This window comes from Neofelis nebulosa, chromosome 13 (genome assembly GCF_028018385.1).
Source record: "Neofelis nebulosa isolate mNeoNeb1 chromosome 13, mNeoNeb1.pri, whole genome shotgun sequence".
Taxonomy (NCBI): Eukaryota; Metazoa; Chordata; class Mammalia; order Carnivora; family Felidae; genus Neofelis; species Neofelis nebulosa.
The window spans coordinates 32,918,479-32,933,300 of NC_080794.1; the positions used below are offsets into that span (position 1 = coordinate 32,918,479).

The following is a 14,822-nucleotide window of genomic DNA, read 5'->3' on the forward strand; positions in this document are numbered from 1 at the left end:
TTCCTTAAGCAAACATTTTTTAAACATTTTAAATTCATCTAAGTAAACAACTATAAATAGAAGCAGTCATCTTGGAACCACAGCTCTGTGCATCTGAGAACTTAATACAGTAAGAGCCGAATAAACTAAGAATTTTTAGATTTCTCATATTTGAAATTAAACCCAAAGGATCTTTTACAAGAAAAAGAAAGAAGATGCTGGGTTTTTGTTTGCCTAATTTTTATTTTGCCATGTTCAGGGCCATGGGGGAGGGTGGAAAAGGGAGTGAAAACCTCTTAGAGGAAACTATGTCTAGAATCTTTATCATACATTTGCAACTTATATATTTGTGTCTAAAATCCTTAATTATAACTTATCTTTTTCAGTATTCAGTGATCTCCTACTTCCTCTTGCTAACCACCCTGTCCCCAAGTCTCCTCCCTCTCTGCCTATTGCTCATTTAAACAACAGAAATGTTGATATGTTTGGGATCAAAAAATGCAGTTTGACCCAGCATGGTTACAATAACCACAGAAGCTGCAGCAAAAAATAAATTTATGCAGTGTTTTGGGGTTTATAAACCACATTTTATATAAATTATTGCATTTTGTCTTCATAACCATCCCATGAAGACACATTAATCTCAAAGAAGTTGAGACTTACCCAAGAACACAAGGCTAATAATTGGTGGAAATGAACCATTCTCAAAATTCATAGCCTGTTAGTCTTTCCACTAAACTAAAAGCCTTCTCTCTGATCAGAGCCAGAGAATTTCCAGAGATAGTGAACAGAATGAAAAAAAAAATGTTTGTCATGTTGTTTAATCTCTAATTTAACTCAGTTCTTCTATCTGTATAATATATGAGCTAAATGAACTCTTTCTATGTGCTACTCTGGCTCTCACATTAAAATTTTGTTCAAAAAGTAAAGCAAGTCATAGATTTCTTAACATATTATGTCATTTGTAAATGTGCAGATGAGTTGCTTCAAGCAAGTGGATATATGTAGGCCCAAGATATGGACATAAAATCAAGAACCACAAGGAAAGAAATCAAAGACCATCTAAATTGAGATTGCGTGGGTTATAAAACAGATCCATAGTGCGATGTTCAACACATGTTCAACACATGTTCAAATGAACACATACTCAATTCAGAGCTAATTGGGAAGACTTTTATATTTTTTTTCCTTTTTTTTAATCTCAGCAAGAGTACTTAAATTGTGTTCTTAAACCTTTCTTAATAATTTTCTCTATTCTCCTAATAAAAATGGAATGTAATTTGTCCAAACTGATGTATAGATGCCAAAACATATTCTAACAAGCAAGTAGTATTTTATTGATCTGCTCATTTTTACCAACTCTCTATATTCCCTCTTGAATGTTCCAGAAAACCATAAAACCATACAGATTTTAATATAAATTATATTTTTAGAAGGAAAGAAAACTTGTCTACATTCAACATTCAAGACAAATTACATAATCCTATCTGAAGTCATTTCAGACTCCACAAACTCCTTGGAAATAGCAATATCTCTTTGCAAAAATATTTTTTAAAATAAAGCCACTGTAAATGGGAGTGAAGACCTTATTTGGTTATGTCTGCTCCTGACTAGAAAACAGATATCATCTCTCAACCTAAACATTCAAAATAAGTAAAGAAACTGAAAGCACGAAAATAGATAACATATGTGAACTATTAGTATGCTTGAAGAAAGAAGATCAGATGTACTGAGTAGATGGAGGTACAGGAGGGAAGAGGAAGTAGGACTGGCAGATATTTAGCCTCAGGAAAAACAGTGAAAAATCTTTACAGCAAAAAACAGTAACATCTTACACTGACATACCTCTTAATGGTTTAACTCGCTGGGTAATAAATAGCATAATGACCTGGAAACACATAAAAAGTCCCAAGGTCTAGATGGGTTAGCTATGCCGTTAAGAATGCAGATGCACTAGTCTTTCAGTTAAGAGTTTCCAACTACTGCTATGACCTCAATGCACTACCACTGTCTCTAACTAGAGAGGTACCAAGCGCCGAAGATCCAGGATCCATGCTTTCAAAACTGACTCCACCACAAGGGTAGATTAGACTGACAATCAGCAACTGTGCTTTATTTTAATATCAATTATATATGAGGAAGAAACATTTAAGAATACACCAGAGTGGTGATGGGTTATTTTCAAAGCTCTCTCACGGCTTCCATTATGATTTCAATGTGAGATAGGAGGCTGTTTATATTTAACATTTTTTAATTTAGGGTAAAATTTATGTTTTAAAAAGTCCACAGTTGATTATTTACTTTTCTATTAAGAACAGTGAACTTAAAGCAACAGAGTGAGTGCTTGAGCCATCTAGGACTTAGAAAACTCTTGAGTTTCTTCCTCCTCTTTCCCAAACATTTATAGATTTTGTTTTATATGTGTGTCTTACTGACAAGCTAAGTAAAAATTGGTTTTGAATAAATCAAGTAATATTTCAAATGCATCAAGGGACCTTGTGATAAAGGATACTTGAAGTAAATCCTATTTGTTTTCTAATCTGAAACATCACTCACTAATTTATCATTTGTAAGTTGATTTCAATATATCTTGTGTTATATAATGCGGCACACCTGTACTGCATGGCATTGAAGGTTCTATGATGCAGTCTTTGCCTCAGGCTGTGTAAAATAAAGAACTGACTCTAGGTTTTGAGCAAGTCTATAGACACGGTAGTGTGATCATTTTCAATCAATTTCACTTATTGAATTTACCTGGATTAATGTGGAAAAATAGTATTAAGATAACATGGATGAATAAAGTTGACAGTTTTTTTTTTTTTTTCTATTTACTGGTTTAAATTTTTGCTATGTAGCATATCCTCAAAGTTACTATTAAAAGAAAATCCTTGGGCACCTGGCTGGCTCAGTCAGCAGAGTGAGCGATTCCTGATCTCACGGTTGTGAGTTTAAGCCCCACATTTGGCATGGAGCCTACTTTTAAAAAATTAAAAAAAAAAAAAAAAAAGAGTAAATCCTTTGGGCCCATCCTAAATTTGCTGAATCAGAGTCTCTGGAGCTAATCTGATGCATGCTAAGTTTTGCAAAATACTATTCCAATGAATTTATTTTTACCAAGTCATTCAATTGTTTTTTTATTGTAGTCTGAAATTATTAATTCTTGTGCTTTCTTGTGCCAATGTGAACCTAGTTTGCTAAGCCTGGCTGAACATTTTTCCTGACTGGAGGAATGCAAAACAAAAAACAACTATACATAAAATGGTCAGGTTGTTTCTTGACAGATTGTATTGTTTATAGGTTTTGTTCCCCATTAGCTCTTTCAACAGGAATATTTGAAACAATCTTAAATCAACACAGTTATTCACTTAACTAAAATTTATCATTTGCTCCCAGGTATAATAATATAACAGTAGAAAAGCCAGAAGTGGGGGAAGAGCAAAGAACTGATTTATGATGTACCAGGCACTGGGCTGTCCCCACCTCATTCTCAAAACTTTTTAGGAAACAGGTATAGCCACCATTCTAAAGAAAAGGAAAATAAGGATTGTGATAATTGAATAACTTGCCAAAGCTCATACAAGAGAGTCAGATATAATATCCAGTTCATCAGACTCTAGGGATGTCCTCCTATCACCCCGTAAGCACCCTTTTCAGAAGTGAGAAAAAACCATAATCAATATAATTTGACTCAAATATTTTAACAGGGGATGTGAAGACAGCAGAGAAGTAATATACTTTCCTATTCTTAAATATAAAAAATTGCTTAAACTATTTCACACTGTATAGAGATTTCCTTCAATATCTTAAGTCAGCAACTTAATGGAAATAAATGTCCATTACTTTCTTGAAGTTTTATACATTGTTTCCTAAAAGGAGCGGACATTTAAAATAAAAACCCTTCAAAAGATATTCCCAAATATTCATGTTGTATTTCCATTTCCAATTTCCCTAGCTATATTATAAAACTATAACAAAAATATAAGTGGGTATCCACAATAAAATCTTTAACTGGCAAAGTATAGAAGGAAGATGTCACTTGAAGCAAAACCTCGACAGTCAATAAAGTAACCACATGCAAATGACAACACAAAGAAAAACACCAATAATATACAGTCACAAAATGTTAACTGGCAATGACATGGCTTGAGTTGCAGGATATTTCCTATGAATGATCCTATGTGGGAATATTTTTCAAGGAGAATTTTTACTTACCCAAATGATATGTGCAGTGGGAGACCACTCCAGAAAGGAGGCAAGAAGACAGCCTTTATAATAACGTTGGCCCTGCTTGTTCTATTATTCAGAACAGAGTATACAGTTTAAATAAAAAACAATCTTCCTTGTGAAGGCAACGCAAATGTTTTCATCACTATATGCAGGTGGCCAAATAAATTACATTTATGTTTAAATTCAATCTTCAAGTGAATCTTCCTCAGTCTCAGCTATTAACAAATGATATTTTAAATAGTCTCAATTCCATTACTGTCTCTAGGAGATTTTTATTAAACCATTGGACTAAAAACATCTTCTATTTCTCCCTGAACTTGCACAAGTCCAAGGTGATATAATTCAGAAACTACATTAGCATTTAACTCTATCACACTACCTGAACATGTAGCATTCACGTAAAACACATTGTCTTTTATACTGTGGAATTCAAGAGACAGTGAAATACTAAGCCACATTTCTACTAAAAACTACCACTACTATAACTGTGATAAAAGTATGCTATATGTTTAAAACAATAAATCCAGAAAGAAAGAAGCTCTCGCATCCTGCATCTAATATCACTACATGTGTTCATTCTGGCACCACTACACCATACAAAAATTTTAGCTGAAAATCTAAAGTAATTCTGATTTTGGATAACAAAGATGACCCTGCTATGTGGGTTGAAGATTCAGTGGACGATAACGAAGAGGACAAAAAATTACACATACCAAGAGGTAAGTGAAAGAAATGTGATTTAATGTCATTGATCTGTGGATAACTTTTGAAACTAAGAATTAAAATTTACAACATTTTGCATCTAATGTCATCAGTGAAGGCCAATATGGACATTAGGGACTAAAAGCAAACAGATTATTTGTGATGGCAATATATGTCAAACAATAGATTAATAGAATTAACTGTACCAAAAGAAATAATATTAAGAATAAAAATTAGTTAAAGCACTATCATTTCTCCAGGGAGAAAGTGAAAAGTCATAATAAAAGATTCAAACTAAATACCAAATGTTCTTTCAAGATCAATTTTGAAATGTCCGAAAACTATAAACCGCAAATTAGTGCTTCAACAAAATGAGTAATTACATTAATTCACATATACCTAGTTAAATTCTGTTACTGAGAAATAACTTGTATTTAAGATATACTCCATCTGTTCCTACTAGTTTACATCAGTAATATATTTGCTTTCAATCCCAGATTCATAAAGGTAATGCCCTAAACAGAATGATGAAGATGTGCTGAAAGACTGGATCAATCCTGTCATTCTTCTCTGGTATAAGGCAATATTAGAGTGGTAGACCTACCGGAGAGCTGGAAATATCGTTTCTAAAATCCTCTCTAGCAGTTTTTGACGTAGACACTTGTAACATTCATTATCTATGGGTCTTATTTTATATTCATTCATAAAATAAGGAATTACTGTCTTGAGATAACAGCCTGGATGGCCTATTCCAGCTCTGGTTACAAATGTATAATAGATTTAGGTAAAAACAATGAACTCTGAACTCTGCTATCTGAAGAAAGACTTGAGATCTTTGTGATGTCAACATTTTCTTACCTTGGGATTTGATGGAATCTTACATTCACTGTATTATACATCCTTCAAAGCTCCTTGCCAGTTTCCTATTTAACAAACTTCAAACTTGAGTTCCTTAAACCAACATTACATTATAGACATGGCTATTTCAAAATGAATCCTTGTAAAATTTCATCATTTTGTAGAAGGATAAAATAAGGCGGGGGTAGTAGCTTTTCTTGACTTTTTCTGTGTCTTTGATTCCAGTTATGGAATAAAAATGTGTAAGCTCAGTATGACACCTTGGTACTACCATAATGGAATTGGAAGAAGAGTCTTCTAATGGATAAACACTTCATGTAATATAAAACAGAAATGTAGTTGGAGATCACTTCTTTTTAACTCAATGAATGATCTGATATAGTTTTCAGATAATGCATGCCTTCTTGCACCTGAGAATATAAATATTATTGTCTATAATGATGACATGTTTTCTTTGTCATATACTTTTTGCTTTCTGAGGCAGACTTCAGATAATTGATTGTGCTCCATAATTGCCACCAGAAGAAATTTCTATTTAATTATTTCCAGAAAGAATGACATAATACTGAGAACTCTAAGATAAAATGATAATTAACTAACACTTAATGAATGTTTACTTTTCTAAACATTTTACATGTATATATTTAATCCTGATTAATATGGTTAATAGGATTAACAATAACCTTATGAAGTACTATTGTTACCTCCTTAAGAAGATAAGAAAAATGATGCTCAAAGTGATTATATAACATGTAGCTACTAAATCATGGAACAAGAATTCAAATCCAGATGATAGGTATACTGACAAAGTGATCGCTACTAACTACCCATTTAAAGTCCATTTCAAAAGCTTATTTCTTAACTTTAAAAGTGTATTCACTGAAAGCTATAACTGAAGACATTTTTCAATGTAATGGATGTCTATTACATACCTAATATATGTCTGGTGGAGGGTAAAAATCCTTGAGAGATACAAAAGAATGTATTAAATAACTTGTCTCAAGAGACTTACGGTCTTAGCAAGGAGAAAAGACATCCATATGAAGCAAAAAACAAAAAAACAAAAAAACCCCAAAAAAACAACACACAAAAAACACAAAACTCCAAATTGAATACCTGCAAGAAAACAAAGCAATCAAAGGATGAAATCAAAGCCAAATTGTTGGGGAAAACTCTGGGCAAATGCGAAAACTGAGATAGAACTTGAGACTGACAGTATTCAGATAGGCAAAATGAAAAGAGAAGAAAGTTAAGAGTATTATATTTTATATATGGATATTATTATTTGAATAATATCCATTAGATTGATGCTTGTCTGGCAGAGAAATACCAAGCTCAATTTTTGTCCTGATTGTCTAAAAATTCAGAACCAAATTTTACTCTTGACAGAGCAAACCTTTTTAGCCTTTCTATTTGGGCATAAACATTTCCCATCTTTTTTTCAAATTTATTTGTCTTTATATTCCTTTTCTTAAATTTTTTTTTCTGTTTATTTATTTTTGAGAGAGAGACAGAGCGTGAGTGGAGGAGGGGCAGACAGTGAAGGAGACAAAGAATTCAAAGCAGGCTCCAGGCTCTGAGCTGTCAGCACAGAGGGCTCAAAGTCACAAACTGGGAGATTATGACCTAAGCCAAATTGCAATGCTTAACCAACTCTGCCACCCAATGTATATTCCTATATATTCAATGTATTTTACCTTTCTTTTGGGGGGAGGCTTAAATCATATCAATCTTTTGTTTTATGTCAATTTCAGTAAAATGTTCATAAAACATTTTGAAGAGTGATTCAGGCAACCCTATAAATTTAAAATAATTATGTGAATTTAATAATTTCTTAGAAGTTAATAACGTAACATCCTCAGTCAAATTACTCTTTGGTGCCAGGTGAGAAAATGGTCTACATTTTTACTGAGTTTTTCTTTTTTTACTCTTTTCAGTATTTATGTTAATATTGGTGAATACTAACCAGGATCTTTATCCCAAAGAGTAAAAACAAAAATGCTTTTTGACTGCTACATTTCACAAATAAAGAAACTAAATTAGAATATGAGTAAATGGCATGCTCAAAATCACTTTGGTAATAGACAACAGACTCACTACTAGAACTCACATTTACTCAATATTATTTTTTGTTCCAAAATATTTCATGAACACATCAAAATTTAACAAAGTATGCAGAATTATTTCCACCTTAGAAGTACAGACAATTGTCAATAAAGCTGTTTTTTTTAAGGTACAGTCAAATAAGGTTGAGAAATGTTCTCTTTCCATCAAAGTTTGCTTGTCATTTGGACTATTGACTTGCAGCAGTCTGTGTGTTCCCTTGATAGTTACAAATTTTTATTCACATGTATTTATTCAATGTGCCTTTTCTTTTGTACAGTGATTGTCTATTATATCCCTAATACTTTGGTGTTTTTAATTCAATTCAATCAAATAAGCATTTATTCATTTATTCAGCCTTTACTAATAATATGCCAAGGACTGAGATAGGCAATAAAGTGATCAAATGCTTAAAAGTGAATAAATGATTGTAATTCAATATGATATTTCCAACAATGAAGTATGAGCGTGGTGTTGTAGGACTGAAGGGGAGAGAATGATTACTCTGGCTGGGAGAAAATCAGATAAGGCCTCAGAACACTTGCTATTTGAGACTCTGGATTCTAAAGATTGTCAGTCACACAAACACACACCTGTCCTGCAAGTTCCGTTCCCCACTCCTAATTAGTTTGGTATTTTAGATGTCTATTAGCTTTTGGAAATCTAGGACTCCAGTAGTTTTTGAGTCTGGTAATTTCCTCAGGATAGCTAATAACTTGATTTTTTTATATATAAATATTAAAGATTATTTTTAATTTTCCCTTCCTCCAATCTTTTAAATTTAATCCTCAAATCAAGAGTATTCAATTGAGCCATTCCATGATAAATGCAAGACACATGCAATTTTACTAAATACAAATAATAAGTAATAAATGTCATAGATTGTCAGAAGTTTTTCATTTTGTTTTGTTTTTAACATGTATCATGCAAACCCAATCTATGTGTATCAAAAAATCTCTATTGCAGTTCTCACCTCAGGAATATGTGAAAAAAAAATGTAGAAGAGGTATATCTGCCTGTACAATTTAAGTTTTCACCAATTACTGGTTATGACATGACTGCTATTAAAGTGAATAAGAAATAGGTTATACATAGAGAGTCTTTTGTATTTTATTCTGCTATCAAATAATTCTTTAAGAAAGTGAAAAACTATTAGCAAGGTGGTCAGATCATCTGATATGGCAATAAGCATAGATGCTTTGGTAGCTGTTCGGTATCATTAGCTCTTAACTTCCATAAATATGTTTTATTTCCTTCAATAAATACATCTCTTTATAAGAATATCATTATTCCCAAAGGATTCCATTATTTGTTTGTTGTCTAGGGAAATTTCTTATTAAATCCTCAAGAATCACCTTGCATTAAGCTGAGCCGAAATAATAAAAGTAAATTCAGTAACTAGTTGAAGGCATAGTTTTCTGATCTTCCCACTTAGGAAAATGAATATTTTTTTTATTTTAGAATTTCAGAATATATCAATATTAAGAGAGTCATTATGAATAATGCTATCTTAAAAAATACCAAGGGAATTGTATCTTAATGTTCTTCTCCTAAAATACTCTTGTGGATAATGAAGAGTATGCAGTACGGCAAAAGTGGCCATCAGTATCCCCAACATATAGAACTATATGATACTCAATTATTTTTCAAAAATAAATTACATACAAAGTTTCACTCTAGGTAGTTCTCCACAGTGTGACCCATGATATATTATGATAAATAAGGCTATGAAATTGAATTCATTAGACTGCTACTATTTATATTACATTAAATACCTAAAACATCCTTAATGTGAGTGCTTTAAATGTTATCTTTAAAATGTTATCTATGTAGGGTCTATAATTTGTAGTGACTATACAATTATAAAAGCCTTTAGGTTTCTGAAGGTTCATGACTATCCTTAATTCTTATTAAGAGGCAGCCAAATCTAGTCTGAGAAACTCCAGTTGATTAACAAAGAAAATTAATGTGCTTTTCAATTAATGTGGCCCTAAAACTGTTGGGACTAGTGTGAAACACTGATATTGACATTTCTGAGTGCAAGAGGAACAGGATGGAAAGGTGCTGGTAAATAACTAGACACTCTCCTGAGAGGCTCTGAGAAATACTGTTAGATCTCCATCTGCTGGTTGGAAATTCCAGACTCATAGGGTATAATGCTAGCTAAAATACAAGGCTTGGATGATACCCACCATTCCTTTTCAGGTTTGTAACCCATCTACTCCCAAAAAGACTTGTGACAATTTATAGATTAAAACATCTGCATAATTAAACATTTTGAGCTAGTGATCATTAGGAGACAGGCTATATTTTATAATCACTACTGAATTTCTCATAGCATATTAAATTTGCTACAAGTTCATTCTCCCAAAAAAATCCTGCCTTGAAAACATTTACTAAAATAGAATAAGAAAATAAGAAAAATGGAAGAAAAAGGCTACAAGTTAAAGAAGAGTTAATAGTAAATTTATAATGATATAATTCTAAATAAAACTTGGCATAATTTATCAGTCCTCAGAATTATGTGAAATAAAAGTATATCCAATTTCTCTCTCCATCAAGGCATATCATAGTTGACTTTGTTGAAAGGTAAGCAAGCAACAGTTAGTTTCAGGGCCCTAAATAAAACCACAGGGAGATTAGTACATTATTCTGATTATTTTATTCTTCTTCATGTTTCCTCTAGCTTCTTTCTTCTTTCTCCACCTCTCATTTGAGTGATATATGATATGCACATATGTATTCAACATAGTGACAGAGGGTGACAAGACTTGGAGAGTAAAAGCTTACAGTAATTTGTCTTCAATATGAATTGTCCAATTATAGCATATTATATAGCTCTATTAGCTTACCAGAAAATATAAATAAGGTGATATTTAACTCTATAACAGATTTGAGAACCAAACCTATGTTCCAAACTCCTTTTGGACTCAATAAATAGAATGCCCCAGAGCTCAAGAATATTCAGATAAGGCTCAAAGCGTCCCTTTTAAAAAGATCCTTTGACATTTTCATAAAAGCAGATCTTTGCTCATGGCTGGATATTAAGGACCTCTACGAATTCCTTGAATAATCAAAGACTTGGCTTTACATGACTGTACGTGTGGTGTCCTATGAAAGATCCAGAAGCCAGCTAATGAGAATTGCTAAAAAATATTAAAATATCTCTTAAAATTATTTTTGTCAAACCAGTCTGTGGTAGAAAGTTGTCCATTGGAGTGCATTTACATGTGATTACTGTAATGAATAGCAGGATAAAAAGAAATCCACCAGAGGACATTCCCACCTTTCCCCAGAGCCACAGTATCCCAGAAAACACACCGATCTCAGGAATACCATTATAAGTTTTTTAATAAGTGGACAATATCCACTCTATTCACTTGTTAGTGATTATGAAATTCCCAAATGGTAAGGTCTTACCAAAGCAAACCCTGAAGCATTTAGCATTTAAGCTATTTCATTCTGGGAGAGAAAATGCCATTTAAAAATAAGAGTACCAGTTAGTAATAAATTATATGCAGGTCACTCCAGTGTAGTATTTCAATCACTTCAGTATTTTTATCTCCACCCCCCCCCCCCCCCCCGGACAAAAGTGTCAGAAATGAGGCATGAAAAGCTATTAACTGAATCATTCACACATTGAATAGATGTTGTTGTGAGTCTGTTCTTTCAATGGAAAATAATGAACAACTGATTTATTTATAACGGGTAATTATGATAATATACCTTCATTTTCCATCTTTTCCAATACATTATAGATATTTTATAATTGTCTTATTTCATACCTGATTTGAAATCATATGTTTCCATAAAAATTTTTTCTTTCTCAGGCTTTTATTTAACTCCTTTTGGCTGGGGTATAATTAAAGTGTTTTAACTGACTTGGTTCCCTTGTCTTGTTTTCTCTTTCAATTTTCAGCCTTTTCTCCTAATAGAATTGATCCATATTTATGCTACTAGAGACTGAAATCTGAATTTTAAGTAGATGCAGAATATATTTATACAATCACTATAGAGTGAATCTTGTTAGCACTTATTTGATAAAGTTTGCCTTGTTTTCTTTCTGAGATGGAGGGAAACATAGCAGGTAAAGAAGATAGAAACTGATTTGGACTTCCAAGAGAAGGAATTCTTGGTTTTAAAAATCATGGCAAGAAGACATAATTCATCCTGTTTTTCAATTTTTTTAGAGCATAAATGAGCATTTCCTTTGAACTTTTCACCCCAATCCTGAAATAAATTTTATCTTTTCTAAACATTCTTTTTTTTTTTTTTTTTTTTTTTGGCCATAGGACATGGCTGCCCAAACACTGGACTCTGCTCCACATGTGACACAAATCCATATATGAAAATGCCTTTGGGGATATGCTTCTACATATAATTGGAACTACTGTTGAGGAAAATACCCACCACATTATGGAATTTTTTCTTTTTTTTAGAGAGAGAGAGAGAGAGAGAGAGGGCGGGAGGGAGAGAGAATGAATCTTAAGCAGGCTCCATGCTCAACACCCTGACATGGGGCTTGATACCATGACCCTGAGATCATGACCTAAGCCCAAATAAAGAGTCAAATGCTTAACCAACTAAGTCACCCAGGCTCCCTATAGGAAACATAATGTTTTTAATGTTTATTTATTTTTGAGAGAAAGAGAGACAGAGTGTGAGTGGGGAGGGGCACTGAGAGAGGGAGACAGAATCTGAAGCAGGCTCCAGGCTCTGAGCTGTCAGCACAGAGCCCTACGCAGGGCTCCCACTCACAAACGAAACCATGAGATCATGACCTGTGCCAAAGTCAGACATTTAACTGACTGAGCCACCCAGGTGCCCCATGGAACATAATTTTTAAAAGAACACATAAGAAATGTATTTTAGAGGTAGGTCCAGGAAAAATTATCCTGAGAAATGGTTGTACCTTGTCCCTGATGAATCTAGTGCTCTGTAACACACCCTATCTCCTTTACATCTCAGCTCAGGAACTCTGAGTTGGGTTACACTTGATAACATAGTACCCAGGCAAACCTCCCTGTTGAGGGTTTTGGCTTTCTCTTTTTTATATATTGTTTATTTCCTCTTTGTAGTCCTATTTTGTTCATTTTATTTCATATGTCTTTTGTTATAAGAAGTCTCAAATTATTTTGGGGGAAGCAAAAAGTATAAAATAAGGAAGTAAACTAGAGTTACTATTCTGAAAGCAGTTTAGATTCTAACTGCAATGGTATAATCTGATCTTTGAAATGCTGTTTTGGTTGGTTGTTTTCTTTTTTTCCAGCATCATGCCCGCTTTCCAGTGTCCCATTATTGAATCATCTTTAGATTTTCAGTTCCTTAATTTGTATCTTACCTATGAACTCTTTAAAAAAAAAAAAAAAACAACAACCTTACAGATATACATACACACCCACATAGCACACTCCTTTCATGTACTATTCTTCAGATATAAAGATCACGAAGTAAAGCAGGGCATATATTTAAAGATTTTTCCACTAGTAGAAACATTCTCAGGTGCTGGTTTAAAGAGACTAATAGTGTATTTTCAAAAAATCTGACTAGGGTTAAAAATAAAGCTCTCCAAGAGTTTTTGGTTTTAAAGTATTTTTTTTATGTAAGCCAAAAATCTATGGGTTGTTATTAACTGGCTCTGAACATTTTTACAATATTATATTTTACTTTATTTTATTAACTCTTGAGTTAACCTAACTATAGCTTATATATCATAAACCATGATAACTATATTCCAAACATATATTCCTCCACCTTTCTTGACAGCCTAAACCCCTCTTACTGAGCTGCCCATCTACCCCTCTAATCCCAACCCCAAACTGAAAAGAAGCAATAATTTTTCAAGTACATCCAAGTTCATCCACACAAAAGTATTTTCAACATGATTTCATGATATTACATGAAATGTCTCATTCCGAGGTGCCTGGGTGGCTCAGTCGGTTGAGCTCAGTCGGTTGATTCTTAATTTTGGCTCAGGTCATGATCACAGGGTCATGGGATGGAGTCCTGCGTGGAGCTCCATGCTGAGCATGGAGCCTGTTTAAGATTCTCTATCTCTCCCTCTGCCTCTCTCCCCTGCTTGCACTCTGTCTTCAAAATTAAATAAATAAGTAAGTAAATAAATAAATAATAAAGTAACTCCTTCCACTTACATTCAGAGAATTGGGATAACACGTGAGTTAAATTCTGAAACTTAAAATGTAAGTTTTAGGTGCCATATTAATAAATTATGAAATAAATAGGACGAAAATCACCAAAACTTAGATTTAAAATGAAAGCATTTTTCATGTTTTATCTAAAATTTAATCTTGATTAACTTACTTTGGACTCCATAAAAAATTCCTGTGAAGAAGGGAAAATAAAATATTTCATCCATAACAATATATAGACTCATTCATATGTAGCATTTCATGTGTATTTATGTAGTTATTATTTAGTCCAACCACCAGATTTATAAAGCATGCAATAAAGACAAATTTAAAATATAATAATTTTCAATTGGCATGCAAATTCCATCTTTAGTTGAATGTCCTAGTACCCATTACTCCTTAAAATTAGAGAAAATAGATCAGATACAAGAAAAGGAAAATTAAGAAAATGTATATCAAAATATTTCATTCTGTTCCCAATTATTACATAATTCTTATTTCACAAGTTTCTTTGAAAATTAAAAAAAGAATAAATGAGTATTGATTTACTAGCTATATACCTATACTCAATGCATTAATAAGTTAAATTTTTGGAATAAAAGATGTCTACATTCAGGTTTGAATTACACATAGACAAGGTTCTGAGCTACATTTCAATTCTGTTTAAAGCATATAACCTTTGTAAAAACACAGATGTCTTGGGATGCCTGGGTGGCTCAGTTGGTTAAGCATCAGACTCTTGATTTTGGCTCAGGTCATGATTTCATGGTCATAATCTCACAATCGTGAGATCAAGACCTATTT

The 14,822-nt window shown here is 32.8% G+C and overlaps 1 protein-coding gene across 3 annotated transcripts in view; it reads right to left on the reverse strand.

Annotated features, from left to right (window-relative positions):
• CTNNA3 (catenin alpha 3) overlaps positions 1–14,822 on the reverse strand; it is a 1,807,132-nt gene that overhangs the window by 1,166,859 nt on the left and 625,451 nt on the right. The window lies entirely within an intron of this gene.